We start from the raw sequence: 18,100 nt of genomic DNA on the forward strand, positions 1-18,100 counted from the left end.
AGCTTATAGCAGAAATAAATGCAATGGCTTATCCATTTAGAAATGGTTTGTTTTGAAATAGCCTTCTCCTCTGCCCCTGCAGCAAATGCTACCAGCAGTTCAGATTTTCTTCAAGATTTAGTCATGTCTAAGTAGAATCTAAGTTGTCTGTGTACATTCAATGAATGCAAAATCCGCTCCCCCTTGTTCTGTGGATTGGGAAAGAAAGTTGGCAAATGAAAGGACTGATTAAGAGCCACACTGGATACCACCTTGGGCATAAAGGATAGATTTGCCCTGAGGGACATCCTGTCCGCATAAAAGATGATGAAAGGCTCCACTGCTATCAGGGCCTGTAATTCAGACACCCTTCTTGCTTAAGTGATGGCTAGAAGGAAGGTTGTTTTCCAAGAAAGGAATTTCAACTTTACAATTGCAGCTGGCTCAAAAGGAGGTAGACTGAGCTTTTCCAATACAAAGTTAAGGTCCCAGGCAGGAGTAGAAGCTCTGGGTGGTCTTAAATTTTTGGCCCCTCTGAGGAATTGTTTCAGTAAGGGGTGAGAGAAGAGGGGTGGCTCAGTACTATAATGTGCTGAGGCATGAATTTTAATGGAAGAGAAGGAAAGGCCCTTGTGAAGCATCTCTGTTAAGTATTGAAGAATATGCGGTAAACTGGGCACTGTTGTGCCCATCCCCTGAGTCTGGCTCCAACAACAGAATCTTTTCCACTTTTCAGCATAGGATTTTCTAGTACTTGGCCTCCTTGTCTCCAGGATGACATCCAGCACTTGCTTGCTGAGGGATGGTATAATAAAACTCAGGTAATTAGCCAGGCTGCCAGGTTCAGGGTTTGAAGCTGGGGGTGCAGAATCTGGCCCTCCTGCTGGGACAGTAGGGAAGGAGTCTGAGGCAGGTGCCATGGTTCCAGTACTGACATACTGCACAAGAGGGGGTACCATTGTTGGCGTGGCCAGGCTGGTGCAATGAGAATTGTCCTTGGTTTGTCCTGTTTGATCTTTAGTAAAACTTTCGAGAGGAGAGGAGAGGCAGAGGGGGAAAGGCATAAAATGAGAGGCTTTTCCAGGTAAAGGACAGGGCATCCACTTTCCAAGCTTGGCTGTGGAGAGTCCTTGTGCACAATTTGTCCAATTGGTAGTTCTGAGGGGAGGCGGGCTCCCCCATTTGTTTCTCAGAATGTTGAATATCTTTGGCTCCAGTTTCCACTCGTGTGGGTCCATGAGATTTCTGCTTAGGTCGTCTGCCAGTGTATTTAGCTTGCCTGGCAGGAATTGAGCTTGTAGGTGCACTTGGTAGCACAAAGCTGTGTTCCACAGAGCCATGGCTAGTCTGCAGAGAGGGTATGAGTGGATTCTCCCCTGCTTATGTACCACATTCCCAGATATGCTCAGAATTAGTCCAAAATGACAAAAAATACACCGAACCCACAGACATTGCCAACATCCTAGCTGACAGGTTCAGCGCAAACTTCTCTCCCCCCCCCCCCACCAAAAGGGCAAATATCTATCCAAGCAGAGTGCTGCCCCCCTGACATCTCAGATGCTCGGGTAAGAGCTGCCCTCTCCAAAGCAAAAAAGACAGCATCAATGGGACCAGACGGTGTCCCGGGCTGCGTCCTACATGAACTCCAAGAAGAGCTAAACCCAAACATAAAACTACTGTTCAATCTCAGCCTTACTACAGGATATGTACCCAAAGAGTGGCGTACAGCAACAGTGGTCCCCTCTCCACAAAGGTGGTGCCTCAACGGATCCTGGAAACTATCGCCCCATAAGCCTGACTAGCTTGGTCTGCAAAGCTATGGAAAGGATCATGGACCTCATAAATAAAGGTATTGGGGACCTACAGACACTGGATCCTACCCAGTTCAGCTTTGTTAAGGGCAGATCCTGCCTCTTAAACCTGGTGGATTTCTTTGAAACAGTCACCAAGGCCATTGACGAGGGGAAGGTGGTCCACACAGCCTACCTGGACCTCGCAAAAGCCTTCAATACAATACCCCACTCGGGCATTATAGATAAGCTCACCAGCTTAAATATAAACCCCTATGTCACTAGATGGGTTGCAAACTGGCTCAAGGACAGAACCCACATGGTTAGAATTGCTAGAGCCATGTCAGACTACAAACCAGTTACAAGTGGCGTCCCACAAGGCTCAGTCCTGGGACCTCTCTTGTTCGGTATATATTTCTCGGAGGTACAGGCCAACACAGAAGGACTGTGGCTGACCAAGATCGCAGATGACTGCAAACTGGGCGCCATAATCGACTCTCCAGCCGACACAAGCATCCTCCAAAAGGGCCTCATAGAAACAGACAACTGGTGCCAGAGCCATGGCCTCAAGCTAAATGCCAAAAAGTGTATAGTCATCCCCTTTGGCAAAAACAAAGTGCCCACAAATGACCACATAGGTGGTAATCCATTAAGTACAGAAGATGTAATTAGGGACCTGGGGACCCAAGTTGATAGCAATCTCTCATTTGACAATCACGTGGCCAAAGCAGTTGGAAAAACATTTTATATAGCCCACCTAATCATGAAGGGATTCACATCTAGATCAGGGGAGGTCATCATGCCTCTTTACTCATCCCTCATCAGGCCCATAATGGAGTACAATGCCCCTTTTGGGAAGTACCTTAACCAGACACCTGCAGCAACTGGAAAGACCCCAAAAGTACCTCACCAAGAGGATCAAAGGGCACAAACAGATGCCATATGCTGCCCGGTTAAAGAAACTCCAGCTCTACTCAGTGGCATACCGCCTGCTCAGAGGCGATCTGTGCCTGACGTATAAAGCCATGTCCAACCCGGAATTAATGGACATGCTGCACCTCAGAAAATCCAAATCCCATCGAGCTACTCGCTCGAGAGACTTGAACCTCGGCACTGAAATAAATAGGACATGCTGGAGGGACAGATTCATAACCCAAAGGCTCCCTTTACTCTGGAATAAAATCCCAGTTCAGGTTAGGCAGAGTCCCTCATTGACTCTCTTCAAGATGAATCTTGAGTGGATGGGAGATCATAGGTTTACCCCGGGTATCACTTCTGTGTCACTGTTAGACAGAGGCACAGTATACTAACCTCGAAAAAGGGCATAGCAAAATTAATTTAAAATGGGTGGCGAAAGCCAAACACACTCTGGCTAGGCTTATAAATGCCCTAGGGCAGATAGCCTAGTATGAACCTATGAACATAACAGTGGTGTTGTCCGTCATTACCAATAATTGTCCTGGAAGAATGTGGTCCTTGAAGGCTGTCAGAGAATTCTGTACAGCTAACATTTCTTTTTGATTCATATGCAGGTGCATTTGACTGGGGTTCCATTTGCCCTGAATGCACTGCCCTGCCAAGTGAGCCCCCCCCCCCCCATAGTCTGATGCGTCTGTTAGGGTTTGGGCGGCAGGGAGTAGAGTGAATGGCAGTCCCTTGTTGTGATGGCAGGCCTCTGCCCACCAAAAGGACTCTGTCTTTTACAAGGAATGATGGGAATCATTGATTCCAGGTCCTGAGAATGTTGACACTATAGGCTTTTTAGATACCATTGCAGTTTCCTCATATACAGTCTTGCATATGGAATTAGTAGAATGCAAGAGGCCATGAACCCCAGAGCTTGCAGTATTTTCCTTGCAGATAGCTGGGTCTTTGTGGCTAGTAGTTTGAAGTAGGTTGTCAAATAAACTTGTTTCTCTGGCGTGAGGTAGGCCATCTGGGAAGTTGCATTCAAGCTTGCTCCCAGGAATACAATTTGTTGGCAGGATACTAGGTGAGATTTTTTTTCGTTTATGGTGTACCCCGGTGAGGTTAGCAGTTTCTTTGCAAATGCCAGATGATTTAATAGTATATCCTGGCTTTCTGCCCGAGTTAGACAATTGTCCATGTATGGGTATATTTGAATATTTCTTTGCCTGCAAAATGCAATGACTGGAGCTAGGCACTTTGTGAATACCCTGGGCGCAGTAGATAAGCCAAAGAGCAGTGCATAGAACTGATAATGCATGTAGCCTGCTCTGAAGCGTAGATATTTTTTGCAAGATTCCCTTATTGGGATGTGCAGGTAAGCTTCCTTTAAATCCAATGTTGCCAACCAGGCATTTCTGCCTAGCATGGGAAGCAGCTGATGAAGAGTTTGTATTTTGAATTTTGGGATTACCTAAAAGGTGTTTAGGATAGACAAGTCCAGGATAGGATGCCAGGAATTGCCTTTTCTGGGTACCAAGAAAAGTCTTGAGTAAAAACCTTGTCCCCATTCCTCTTCTGGGATAGGCTGAATAGCCCTGATACACAGAAGATTGAGAACCTATTGTTGACATCTTCCCACTGATTTGGGGGTAGGTCTGGCCAACCGTGTGGGGTTGGTAAGGAGTGGAAGTGGAATCTGTATCCTTGGGAAACTACATTTAGAACCCATTTGTTTTGGGTAATGAGTTCCCAGGTTTTTGCATGCAGGGCGATCTTTCCCCCTAAAGGAATAGTCAGTTGAGCAGGGCTTGGAAGGTTTAAGGTTAAGTCATTGTGACAGTTTACTGTAGGGGGTGTCTTACCACTTCCAGCTTTGGAAGTGGGAGCCCACCATTGATTAGGCCTGTGAGCACCTTGGGACTGAAGCCTGGTCTGCTGGTCCTGGGTTTGGACTGAAGGCCTGGAAGAGACAGGAAAGGACCAATTCTTAGAATGCCAGTGCCTACTAAATCTGGGAGGCTGTACTTGCAGAAAATCTTTAACAGTTTGCATAGATTTAGCTTTTTCCTCCATCTTTTTAAGTACTAATACTGCTTTTTTGCCAAACATGCAGTCTTGGTTAAGGGAGCATCCAGTAATTTAGCATTAACATGGTATGGCAAAGTTTGCTCCTTAAGCCAAGCATGCCTTCTAAGTACAGACCCAGTGACAGCAGCCCTGCAAGATGCCTCTAAGGAATCAAAAAGTACAGTTTTGTACCTACCATAAATGTAGATGTCCGATAGATATGCAACTGCAGTAATAACATATGGGTTTTCCTTCCTCAGGCAGCCCTCGGTCGGCCGAATTCCAAAGTCTGGGTCCGGCGTCGGCTGGTGTCGTCTACTCTCCGACGTCACAATGGCTGGAGTATAAAGGCATCGGCCGACGCCATCTTCTTCAGTGTTTCTTGCCCCAGATGCCAGGTGCCCTCCTAGGAAGGCTAAATTTGGTAAATGGATAAAATAATCCCAAACATGCACAACAGTAATAAACAGATACACCATAGGAGATACACCCAGCTGAAGGGAAGATGGGTAGGGACCCAAAAAGAAGGATACAGAGGGGTAGGAGGGTGGGAAAATCCGACTGCAGTTGCATATCTATCGGACATCTACATTTAGGGTAGGTACAAAACTATACTATGTCCTTCAAGAATGCAACTGCAGTCATAACATATGGGTTGAGTACCATAGCCAAGCTGGGGGTGGATGGAACTATGATAAGGATGGTGTAGCTAAAATCCCCTGCAGGACTGCCGAAGCAAAGCCTGCTCGGGATCTGGAGTATAAGGGCAGGTTGTAGTGCTTGGTAAATGTATGCACGGAGCTCCATGTAGCAGCTTCTAAAATGTCCTTTGTTGCCACTCCTCTTAGGAAAACTGTGTAAGTGGCTATAGCTCTGGTGGAATGTGGCTTGATATTGGCTGGCACACCTTTTCCATGGAAAGAATAGCAAAATCTGATGCAATGTCCAATCCATTTTGAAATTGTTTGCTTGGAGATTGCTTTTCCTTGTACTCCAGCAGCATAGGCTACAAACAGCTGGTCAGACCTTCTGGTGGCCTTAGTTCTGTCCAAGTAGTAGCGTAATTGTCTGTGTATGTCCAAAGTATGCAGTAGTTTTTCCCCCTTATTTTGAGGATTGGGGAAGAATGCAGGTAGATGAATAGCTTGATTTAGAGACACCCTGGAAATTACTTTTGGCATGAATGTAGGATTGGTTCTTAGAGAGACTCTGTCTTGATAAAAAAATGAGGAAGGGGGGCACTGCCATGAGTGCCTGTATCTCCGAAACTCTTCTTGCAGAGGTGACTGCCAACAAGAAGGCCGTCTTCCATGACAGAAATTGCATTTCTGAGGCTGCTGCTGGCTCAAATGGAGGAAGAGTTAGTTTTTCCAACACGTAGTTGAGGTCCCATGCAGGTACAGGCTGTTTTCTGGGAGGTTTGATATTCTTTATCCCTCTTAGAAACTGTCTTAGCAGAGGATGCGAAAACACTGGAGGGTCACAGTTGTATTTTGCTGAGATTGCTGAGGCATGAATCTTTATTGAGGAGTATGAGAGTCCAGTATGAAATAGTTCTGCCAAGTATTCTAATATTTGAGGTATACTCAGTAATGCTGTGTCCTGACCCCTGTTGGCATTCCAGACACTGAATCTCTTCCACTTGGCTGAATAGGTTTTTCTGGTGGAAGGTCTGTGTGCTTCCAGCAAGATCTCTTGAACAGATTTGGAAAGAGAGTTTGGTGTTGAAGTCATGGTAGCCTCCAGGCTGTCAGATGTAATGTTTTCAGGTCTTGATGCAAGGTCCTGTAATTGTGTTGAGTTAGGAGCAGGGGCCATAGGGTCAGAGGCCATGGTTTGGTCCGAGTTATGGTCAATAGCAATGGGTACCAGTGTTGCCTCGGCCAGTCTGGAGCTATCAAGATGCCTGTTGGTTGTTCTGCTTTGATCTTCAGTATCACCTTGGTCAGCAGAGGTAGGGGAGGGAATGCATACATTTTTAGAGAATTCCAGCTGAAGGAGAGAGCATCCGTTTTCCAAGCTAGAGGGTGGTGAGTCCTTGTGCAGAACTTTTCCAGGTGATGATTTAAGTGGGAAGCAAAAAGATCTACGTCCGGTCTTCCCCATGTCCTTGTCAGTTGAGAGAAAATGTGAGGGTGCAGCATCCATTCGTGTGGATCCATGAAATTTCTGCTCAGATTGTCCACCAGTACATTGTCCTTGCCTGGTACAAACTGGGATTGTAAACGTATCCTCAGGCTCAGGGATTTTTTCCCAGAGAAGCATTGTTAGTCTGCAGAGGGGGTAAGAATGAGTGCCTCCCTGCTTGTTTATGTACCACATGACAGTAGTGTTGTCTGTCCTTATTAGCAAATGTCCCTGTTTTAGTGTTTTTTTGAAAGTCTCGATGGCATGTATCACTGCCAACATCTCCTTTTGGTTTATGTGCAGATGTCTTTCCTTTGGCGTCCAAAGACCTTGAATGCATCTGCTCTCCATGTGCACCCCCCCATCCATGGTCTGAGGCATCTTATCATTTGATCTGCTTAAGGTCTGTTGAAAGGCATGCCTTCGTTTAGTTGACTGGCTTGAGCCCACCATAGAAATTCCTTCTTCAGACATGGAATAAGTGGGATTATGTCCTCTAGGCTGTTGTTGTGTTGAGACCATACGTTTTTTTAGATACCATTGCAGCTTTCTCATATGAAGTCTTGCCAAAGGTATCAGAAGGATGCAAGATGCCATGAAACCCAGGGCCTGCAGGATTTTCCTTGCAGTCAGCTGGGAAAGCTTTGCTAGGCCTTTGAAGTACTCTGGTAAATGCTGCTGTTTTTCCTCTGTGAGGTAGGCCATTTGTTTTTCCGTGTCCAGTTTGGCTCCTAGGAATATAATTTGTTGGGATGGTAGTAAGTTTGACTTCTGAATGTTGACTGTGTATCCCAAGGCCTGCAGTAGATGCATGACATAGTCCAAATTCTTTAAGGTTTGTTTGTTGTCTGCTTGTATGAGACAGTCGTCCAAGTAGGGGTATATTTGAATCCCCTGCAGTCTGCAGTGTGCCACTACTGATGCCAGGCATTTCGTGAACACTCTGGGTGCAGTAGATAAGCCAAACGGCAATGCTGAGAATTGATAATGCTCTGTCCCTGCAAGAAATCTGAGGTATCTTCTGCAGCTTTGTCTGATTGGGACATGCAGGTATGCCTCCTTGAGGTCCAGAGTGACCAGCCAAGACCCCTTGCCCAACATGGGAAGAAATTGCTGCAACGTCAGCATTTTGAACTTGGGCACAATGAGGAAAGTGTTTAAAGTTGACAAGTCCACTATGGGCCTCCATTTGTTTTCTTTTCTTGGAACAAGGAACAGTCTTGAATAAAATCCCTGGCCTTGCTCCTGAGGAGGAACCCTTTCTATTGCTTTTATACTTAATAGCTTGGAAACTTGAGTTGAGTGCCTCTGCCCTTTGATGATGTGGCAGGTTTGGCATGCCTTGTTTTATTGGTAATGTGTGGAAGTGGAATCTGTAACCTTTGTCTATCAAATCCATAATCCAATTGTCCTTGGTTAAGATATGCCAGTTTTGTGAGAATAAGGCTAATTTTCTGCCCAAAGGTGCTTCTCTTTGAACCCTTGTAGGCGGTACGAAAGTCAAGTCATTGTGATTGTCCTTGTGGTGCAGCTGAGTTGTCTGCGCCACTTCTTTGATTTGGAGGTTGCCATTGGCGTCCCCTGTAAGATCCTCGGTATTGCCCTCTACCTCAGGCACGTCTGCTTTTTCCCCTTTGAAACTTGTCAGAGCCGGGGAAGGACCAATTCTTGGAGGGCCAGTTTCTGCTGAATCTGGGTGGCTGAACCTGAAGGAAATCCTTGACTGTCTGTATTGACTTTGCTTTTTCCTCTATGGATTTCAAAACATCTTGTGCAGTGGCACCAAAAAGCTTTTGTTTTTCTAAAGGTGCATCCAGTAACTTTACTTTAACATGGTCAGGCAAAGACTGATCCTTCAACCAAGCATGTCTCGTGTACAGCCCCAGTCATAGCTGCCCTACATGAAGCTTCCAGTGCATCATAACCACACTGCAGAAAGTGGTTAATAACCTGCTGAGTGTTGTGAATATGATCCTGCAGTGCCTTTTTATCAATAGGCTCAGGAGAGGCTAACTTTTTCTGTAAATCATCCAGGAGAAAATCTTGGTACTGAAACATGGGAAAAAGGCAGTTAAGAGACCTCATGGCTAGGGTAGTAGAGGTATAGACTTTTTTACCCCATCTCTCCAGGGACCTTGCTTCTCTGTCAGCTGGCAGTGGGTTTTTTGGTAGAGGAGGAAGCCACTCCCTTGGGGCCCTGTGAAATAGTTTCTAGGTCCACAGAGTGAGCCTTAAAAAGGTGCTTGTGAGTGTCAGGGACCCTGTAATATCTGTCCGGCTCGACAGGAGCAGGAGGAAGAGAATCAGGGTTGGCACTGGAGTCAGAGAAAACATCATCCAAAACATCCATAACCGGAGGGATAGCCAAGGGTCTGTGCTGGGGAAGCTTGAGGAAAGTACGAAGCCTTTTCCTGGAGTCCGAGAATTCCTGACCCTGCCACTGAAAATGTTCCCTCATGGAATGCAGGACTTCACCAAAAGAGAAATCCTCTGGAGGGGAGGCAGAGGGAATTGATTCCTCAGCATCAGAGTCCTCTCGTAGGCCTGGAAGGGTTCTTCTTGGGTATCAGAATGCTCAGAATCCCCAGAGGCTTCATCCGAGGAGAGGTCGTCCGCCTGCTCAGTTCTAGGCCTTTTTTCTGCAGGTGGCTGAGAACCCCTGTCCGGATGAGGCTGAGACCCCCTGATAAGGGAAATAAGATCTGCAGCCACAGACATGATCTGCTTATCAGATGAAGGGGCCTGGGCAGGTTTAGGATGGGCCTTGGCCTGACTGGCGGCCTAAGCACGTGCAAAGGCCTTGATGGACATGGAAACAGGAGACCCTAGCAGCTCCACGTGCAGGCGTTACCTTGTCCACAGGAATGGTGTCGGGTAGATCCAGAACTTCGGTTTCCGGAGGAAAATCCACAACCGGCACCGGAGAGATCTCAGAGACCGAAGGTCGTGTTAACGCTGTGTCGTCGGCCTGGAGCGGTTGATTTACCACTTCCGAGGGGACCGGAGCGCTAGCAGAGGATTTAGGAGTAGCATCGGTAGTGGACGCGGGCCGAGGATGACTTTCCCGGTCCTTGCGTTTTTTAGCAGATTGGGTTGTCGGTTGATCCAACGGCATGATATACGCAAAGGATTCACCGAAAAAGTCCTCTGCGAATTCTGCCCGGCGCCTGAGAGTGCGCTTATTAAAGCAAGCACAGGCCGAGACGTCGTGGTCTGGGCCCAGGCAAGGAAGGCAGAGAGAATGGAAGTCCTTATGAGGTATTTGTTTACCACAAGACAAACAATTATTAACTTTCTCAATTTGTTCTGACATCGGCTGAGGCAAGAATAAATGTTCCCCAACGGGGTACTTAGCTTTTAGATGACTTCGGTACTGAAAACACAGGAGCTGACCGACCGGCACTTGCAAACTGCTTCTGGTTTGGGCACCGCGCGGCAAGAAAGACTGAAGAAGATGGCGTCGGCCGATGCCTTTATACTCCAGTCGTTGTGACGTCGGAGAGGAGGCGACACCAGCCGACGCCGGACCCAGACTTTGGAATTCGGCCGACCGAGGGCTGCCTGAGGCAGGACAACCCATATGTTATGACTGCAGTTGCATTCTTGAAGGACATCCACATTGCAAAGTATGTTTACCAACTTGTTCAGCAGAATGCATTAAATCCTATAATTCTTTATTTTCAGCACAATCAGGAATCAACATCATTTTCTGTTTAAGACAATAATATGCTGCTGATACTTTAACATACGAAACTGGCAGGTTAAGGCCCTAATGGCCAAAGAAGCAGAAGTGTATACCTTTTTACCCCATCTGTCCAAGGCCCTGGAATCTCTATCAGGAGGGGTAGGGTTTTTGGTAGTAGTAGCCTTAATGCCTTTGGGTCCCTGTGAAATGGTCTCTGGATCCGCAGTAGGATTCTTAAAGAGGAACTTGTGAGAGTCAGGTACTCTGTAATACCGGTCAGGTTTCCTGGGAGCCAGAGGTGAAGTGTCTGGGGCCAGGCTAGATTCCAAGAAGGCATCATCTACAATGTCCAGTACAGGAAGGATAGCTAAAGGCCTGTGTTGAGGTAGGAGTAAGAATTCCCTAAGCCTCTTTTTGGAGTCAGAATAATCCTGGCTTTCCCAGCAGAAATGCTCCCTAAGAGTATGCAAAGTTTCACCGAAAGAGAAATCTTCTGGAGGGGAAGCAGAGGGAATGTAGTCCTCTGCATCAGAATACTCATAGGTAGACAATGTCAAATCCTGGTCATCAGAAGAAACAGAAATTTCAGAATCCTGATCAGAAGAATCAGAAGGAAAATCAATACTAGGTCTCTGAGGGAGAAGGGTGGCTTCCCCTGATTAGAGTAATAAGGTCTTCAGCCATTCTTACCTGTTTTTTAGGCATAGGGGCCTGACCATGCGGTCTGGGGTCTGTTTTCTAGGAGTGGACAGAGTTTTAGACCTTGAAGAAGAAGATGGTGTTGGTTTGATATGCAATCAGTAGGCCTGAGTACACCCTCAGAAGCCAGTGCCTGCACAGCGGCTTCAGACCCATCCAAGGTAGAGACATCTTCAGGTTCCATAGTCGAAGAAGCATTTTGCTGCATACCGGACTCTGAATGGGTCTCAGTAGAGGCCTGTGAATCTGAAGTAGCGGGTATCAGGGGCTGCAAAAGTGCCTCATTTAGTACCGGCGAACTGGCGACTAGCTTAACGGAAGCGTCATCAGCTTTGGACCTATGCGGTCTCTGTCTCATTATCTTTACATTTTTTTCAGAATGTCGATAGACGGATGGCTTACCAAAGCCATTTTTAGATAATTGAACAGAGTACCAAAATAGTTAGATGCGAAAACGAACAGACGACAAATAGTTCGAGGATTGAATAAGGCAAGAAACCGACAGCGAGGGATGTCATGGTCTGGGCCTAAACAAGCAATGCAGTACGAATTAAAATTATTATGAGGTATTTGCTCTCCACAAGAAATACAATTGTTAACTTTTACTGACATCGGTTTAAAATCAAGAAAAAGGACTCCCAACGATGTACTTAGCTTTTTTGAAGACTTCAGATCTGAAACTAGAAAATGAAAATTTCAGGAGTCGGCCGACCGGCACTTGCGTACAGTTTTGTACATTTACCATAAATTAGATGTTCAAGTGTATTCACTGTTGCAGTCATCACATTTGGGTTATCTGCTTGCAGTAACCCTCAGTCGGCCTGATTATCAAGTCTTGGGTTCTGTGTACGTTGCAGTCTCATCTTCCATGAAGTCAGGTAAGTCAGGGGTATAAAGCATGCAGCCGACGCTATTACATCAGTTTTTCTTGCCCCAGATGTCAGGTGCCCCCCTAATGGGAAGTAATTAAATACACACACATATATATATATATATATATATATATATATACACACACACACACACACACACACACACACACACATACAAGGTTTTACCTCCAACAAAAAAGCAAATACACCAAAAAGCTGCACAGTAAGGAGAGTAGAGAAATAGCCAAAAGAAGTCAGGGAGCTGGAGGGAGGGTAACCAGGACTGCAACAGCTAATACACTCGAACATCTACATTTATGTTAAGTGTACACAACTGTACTATATTCTTCATATTTCACTGTTGCAGTCATCACATTTGGGTAGATTCCCAAAGCTAAGGATGGGAGAAGGAACTTAGATAGCATTAGGAACAGCTATAAGGCCCTGAAAGACTGCAGTGGCAAAGCCAGCTCTGGATTTAGAGAGAACTGGCAAATGATAATGCTTGGTGAAAGTATGTATAGAACTCCAGGTAGCAGCTTCTAGAATGTCTCTGGTAGGAACACCTCTGAGAAAGGCTGTAGAGGTAGATGCAGCCCTGGTTGAATAGGGTTTAATCCTCTGCAGGATAGGTTTTCCATGATGCTTATAGCAGAAATGAATGCAATGGCCTATCCATTTAGAAATGGTTTGCTTTGAAATAGCCTTCCCCTCTGCCCCTGCAGCAAATGCCACCAGCAGTTGTTCAGATTTCCTTTAAGGTTTAGTCCTGTCCAAATAAAATATAAGTTGCCTGTGCACATCTAAGGAGTGCAGTATCCATTCCCGCTTTGTTCTGTGGATCAGAAAAGAAGGTTGGCAAATGAATGGACTTGATTAAGAGCCACACCGGATACCACCATGGGCATGAAAGAGCGATTGGTCCTGAGGGACACCCTGTCCGCATGAAAAATGATGAAAGGTTCCACTGCCATAATGGCCTGTAATTCAGCCACCCTTCTTGCTGAAGTGATTGCTAAAAGGAAAGCTGTTTTCCAAGAAAGGAATTTTTAACTCTGCAGTTGCAGCTGGCTCAAAAAGGAGGAAGAGTGAGTTTTTCCAATACAGACTGGAGTTGGGGCTCTCCTGGCCCCTTTGAGGAACTGCTTGAGCAGTGGGTAAGAAAAGAAGGGTGGTTCTGTGTTGTAATGAGCTGAAATGGCCGAGACGTGAATTTTGATGGAGGAAAAGGAAAGGCCCTTGTGAATCATCTCAGTTAAGTATTGAAGAATCTGAGGTAAATTGGGCGCTGCTGTGGTCATCCCTTGAGTTTGGTTCCAGGCGCAAATCTTTTCCATTTTTCAGCATAAGATTTTCTAATACTAGGCTTCTTCTCCTCCAAAATGACATCCAACACTTGTTTACTGAAGGATGGTAATGGAGAGATTAGGTAATTAGCCAGGCTGCCAGGTTCAGGGTTTGAAGCTGGGAGTGCAGAATCTGGCTCTCCTGCTGAGACAGCAGGGTAGGGGTCTGAGGTAGGTGCCATGGGGCCAGGTGTGACATTGCGAAGAGGAGGTACCAGTGTTGGCATGGTCAGTCTGGTGCAATCAGTATCATCCTTGGTTTATTCTGTTTGATCTTTAGTAGTACTTTGGAGAGGATAGGCAGAAGAGGAAAGGCATAAACTGACAGATTTTTCCAGCTGAAGGACAGAGCATCCACTTTCCAAGCTTGTTTGTGGGAAGTCCTTGTGCAGAAATTGTCCAATTGGTAGTTCTGGGGGGAGGCAAACCGGTCTATATCTGGGATTCCCCATTTGTTGATCAACATGTTGAAAATCTTTGGTTCCAGTTTCCACTTGTGTGGGCCCATGAGATTTCTGATTAGTACGTTTCATCTGCCAGTGTATTTAGTTTTCCTGGCAGGAATTGAGCCTGTAGATGCACTTGGTAGCTCAAGCCTGTGTTCCACAGAGCCATGGCTAGTCTGCAGAGGGGGTAAGAAATGGGTACCCCCCCCCTACTTGTTTATGTACCACATAACAGTGGTGTTGTCCATCTTTACCATTAATTGTTCTGGAAAAATGTGGTCCTCGAAGACTGTCAGAGCATTTTGTACAGCTAACATTTCTTTCTGATTGATATGCAGGTGCATCCTGAGAATGTTGACACCATAGGCTTTTTAGATACCATTGTAGTACACCATTGTAGTTTCCTCATTTTCAGCCTTGCATATGAAATTAGTAGAATGCACGAGGCCATGAACCCCAAGGCTTGCAGTATTTGCCTTACAGATAGCTGGGTTTTTGTGGCCACTAGTTAGAAGTAAATTGTCAAATGAATTTGTTTCTCTGGCGTGAGGAAAGCCATCTGGGAAGTTGTGTTCAAGCTTGCTCTCAAGAATATAATTTGTTGACAGGGTACCAGATGTGATTACTTTTCGTTTATGGTGTACCCCAGACAAGTTAACACCCTTTGTACAAATGCCAGATGATTCAGAAGTATGTCCTGGCTTTCTGCCTGAATTAGACAATCGTCCAGGTATGGGTATATTTGAATATTTCTTTGCCTACAAACTGCAATGACTGGAGCTAGGCACTTTGTGAATACCCTGGGTGCAGTAGATAAGCCAAAGGGCAGTGCAGAGAACGGACAGTGCATGCAGCTGCTTTGAAGCATAGGTATTTTCTGCAAGATTCCCTGATTGGGATGTGCAGGTAGGCTTCCTTTAAATCCAGTGCTGTGAACCAGGCATCTTTGCCTATCATGGGAAGCAACTGGTGAAGAGTTAGCATACTGAATTTTGGAATCACCAAAAAGGTGCTTAGGATAGACAAGTCCAGGATAAGATGCCATGAGTTGTATTTTCTGGATACCAGGAAAAGTCTTGAGTAGAAACCTTGTCCCTTTTCCTCTTCTGGTACAGCCTGAATAGCCTTTAATCTTAAGAGAGAGAGTACTTGCTTTTGAGCCTCTGCCCACTGATTTGGGGGTAGATCTGGTCAACCGTTTGGGGTTGGTAACGTGTGGAAGTTAAATCTGTATCCTTGGGAAACTATGTTTAAAACCCATTTGTCCTGGGTAATGAGTTCCCAGTTCTTTGCTTGCAGAGTAATCTTTCCCCCTAAAGGAAAGTTGAGAAGTGCTTGGAAGTTTTAAAGTTAAGTTATTGAGACAGCTTACCATAGGGGGGAGTCTTACTACTCCCTGATTTGGAAGTGGGAGCTCCCCACTGCTTAGTCCTGTGCGTACCCTGGGACTGAAGCCTGGGTGTTCTGCTGGTTCTGGGTTTGAACTGAGAAGGTCTGGAAGAGGCAGGAAAGGACCAATTTGAGGGCCAATGCCTACTAAATCTAGGAGGCTGCATTTGCAAGAAATCTTTAACAGTTTGCATAGATTTAGCTTTTTCATCCATCTTTTTAAGAAACAACTTCTGCTTTGTCGCCAAACAGGCGGTCCTGATTTAAGGGAGCATCCAGCAATTTAGTTTTACCATGATCTGGCAAAGATTGCTCCTTAAGCCAAGCATGCCTTCTAAGTACAGACCCGGTGACAGCAGCCCTACAAGATGTCTCTAGTGAATCAAAACCACATTGCAAAGTATGCTTTCCAACCTGTTCAGCAGAAGGCATTAAATCCTGTAAATCCTTATTTTCAGCACAATCAGGTATCAACATAATTTTCTGTTTAAGCAATCCAATAATATGCTGCTGATACTTTAACATATGAAACTGGCAATTTAAGGTCCTGATGGCCAAGGTTGCAGAGGTGTATACCTTCTTATCCCATCTATCCAGGGCCCTGGAATCTCCATCAGGGGGGTAGGATTTTTGGCAGTAGTAGCCTTAATGCCCTTGGGTCCCTGTGAAATGATCTCAGGATCCGCAGTAGGATTTTTAAAAAGGAACTTGTGAGAGTCAGGAACCCTGTAATATCTATCAGGTTTTCTGGGAGCAGAAGGTAGAGAGTCAGGGGCTAAGCTATATTCCGTAAAGGCATTGCCAACAATGTCCAGCACAGGAGGGATAGCTAAAGGCCTGTGTTGGGGCAGGAGTAAGAAATCTCTAAGCCTCTCTTTAGAATCAGAGTAATCCTGGCTTTCCCAGTGAAAATGCTCCCTAAGAGTATGCAAGGTTTCACCAAAAGAAAAATCTTCCGGGGGAGAAACAGAGGGAGTAGAGTCCTCTGCATCAGAATCCTCATAGGTAGATGAGGGTAAATCCTGGTCATCAGAGGAGACAGCTATTTCAGAATCCTGGTCAGAAGTACTATAAGCAAATTCAGTCCTAGGTCTCTTAGAGGGGGAAGGTTGACTTTCCCGGATTAAAGTAATAAGGTCTTCAGCCATTCTTATTGTTTGTTTTTTAGGCATAGAGGCCTGACCATGCAGTCTGGGCATTGGTTTCCTAGGCATGGTTCGAGTTTTAGGCCTAGAAGAAGAAGATGGCGTCTGTTTAATATGCAAGTCAGTAGGCCTGAATACACCCTCAGAGGTCGGTGCCTGCACAGCAGCTCTGGACCCATCCAAGGTAGAGACATCCGCAGGTTCCACAGTTAAAGCATCCTGCAGCATACCGGACACCGAATGGGTCTCAATAGAGGCCTGCGAATCTGAAGTAGTGGGTATCAGGTGCTGCGAAAGTGCCTCACTGAGTACCGGTAAACTGGCGACTAGCTTAGGAGAAGAGTCGGCAGCTTTAGACCTAGGCAGCCTGTCTATCTTTGCGTTTTTTCGGAATGTTGGTAGTCGGGTGGCTTACCGAAGACATATCTGGATAATTGAACTAAGTACCAAAATGTTTAAAAGCGAAAATATACAGACGATGAATAGTTTGCAGTTTAAATAAGGCACAAAACCTACAGCGAGGTACATTGTGGTCAGGGCCTAGGCAAGGAATACAGTACGAATGAAAATCTTTATACATATATTAATGTTAGACATATATATATATTTTTAAACAGTACAATATGCACAACAATATTATATATACTTTTCATGATTTTCTTCCTATTTACTATGCATTTCCCATACTTGTATAGTGTTTTTTAATTATACAGGTTTTCAAATGTTCGTACAATGTCTCCAGGATTTATTAGCATGCCATTTTTTGTGGCATGGTTTTTTTAAGACAAACTGAAGCTATTCATCAATTTATTATCTAATTAGATGTCAGTTAATTGAATGTATTTAGTATAAAAGGGATTTGGTGGTGTTATACCTTAGATTCTGATGAAGTCTCTGTGTTGGAGATGAAAGCGCTTAATCTAAGGTTTTGGATGGAGTATTTTCTTCAATAAAATGTTTTTGTTCGTTATTTTTGGCTGCCGTTGATTAAATTTAAGACTACGTCCTTTATTGTGATTGGGATCGCATTTTGCTGTGTGAATTTGTGTGGAAGTTTTGGTTACCTATCTTTATAAGGTATTTGCTTTCCACAAGAAATACAATTATTGACTTTTATTGACATCGGTTTAGAGCAAGAAAAATATTTCCCAATGGGGTACTTCGCTTTAGTTGAAGACTTCAGTTCTGAAACTCGAAAACGAAAATTTCAGGAGTCGACCGACCGGCACTTGCGAACTACTTCTGCTTCGGGCACCGCACAGCAAGAAAGACTGATGTAATGGCGTCGGCTGCATGCTTTATAACCCTACCTGACGTCATGGAAGACGAGACAACAACCGATGCAGGACCCAAAACTTTGATAACCAGGCTGATTGAGGGCTACCTGCAAGCAGATAACCCAAATGTAATGACTGCAAGAACATCTCTTGATACCATCACCTGACACTCACTAAGAAAGCATTAATTAAGGCCACTTCCATTCTGAGACAGTGGACAGAGAATGTTGACAGAGAATGTTGACAGAAGACGAAAACAACGCAATGTTACATTACTGACCACTGTACTGTGGACAGTAGCAGCTTTGGCTTAAAAGTAAAACAAAATTCAAGAGTACTACAATGGCAGTCATGCACTTTTGTCACAGA

The 18,100-nt window shown here is 45.2% G+C and overlaps 1 protein-coding gene across 2 annotated transcripts in view; it reads right to left on the reverse strand.

The window, feature by feature from the left end:
- Positions 1-18,100, reverse strand: part of DBNL (drebrin like) — a 902,612-nt gene that overhangs the window by 145,839 nt on the left and 738,673 nt on the right. The gene's annotated exons all lie outside the window — the stretch shown is intronic.

Source organism: Protopterus annectens, chromosome 9.part0 (assembly GCF_019279795.1).
Source record: "Protopterus annectens isolate FY-2018-M chromosome 9.part0, PAN1.0, whole genome shotgun sequence".
Classification (NCBI taxonomy): Eukaryota; Metazoa; Chordata; order Ceratodontiformes; family Protopteridae; genus Protopterus; species Protopterus annectens.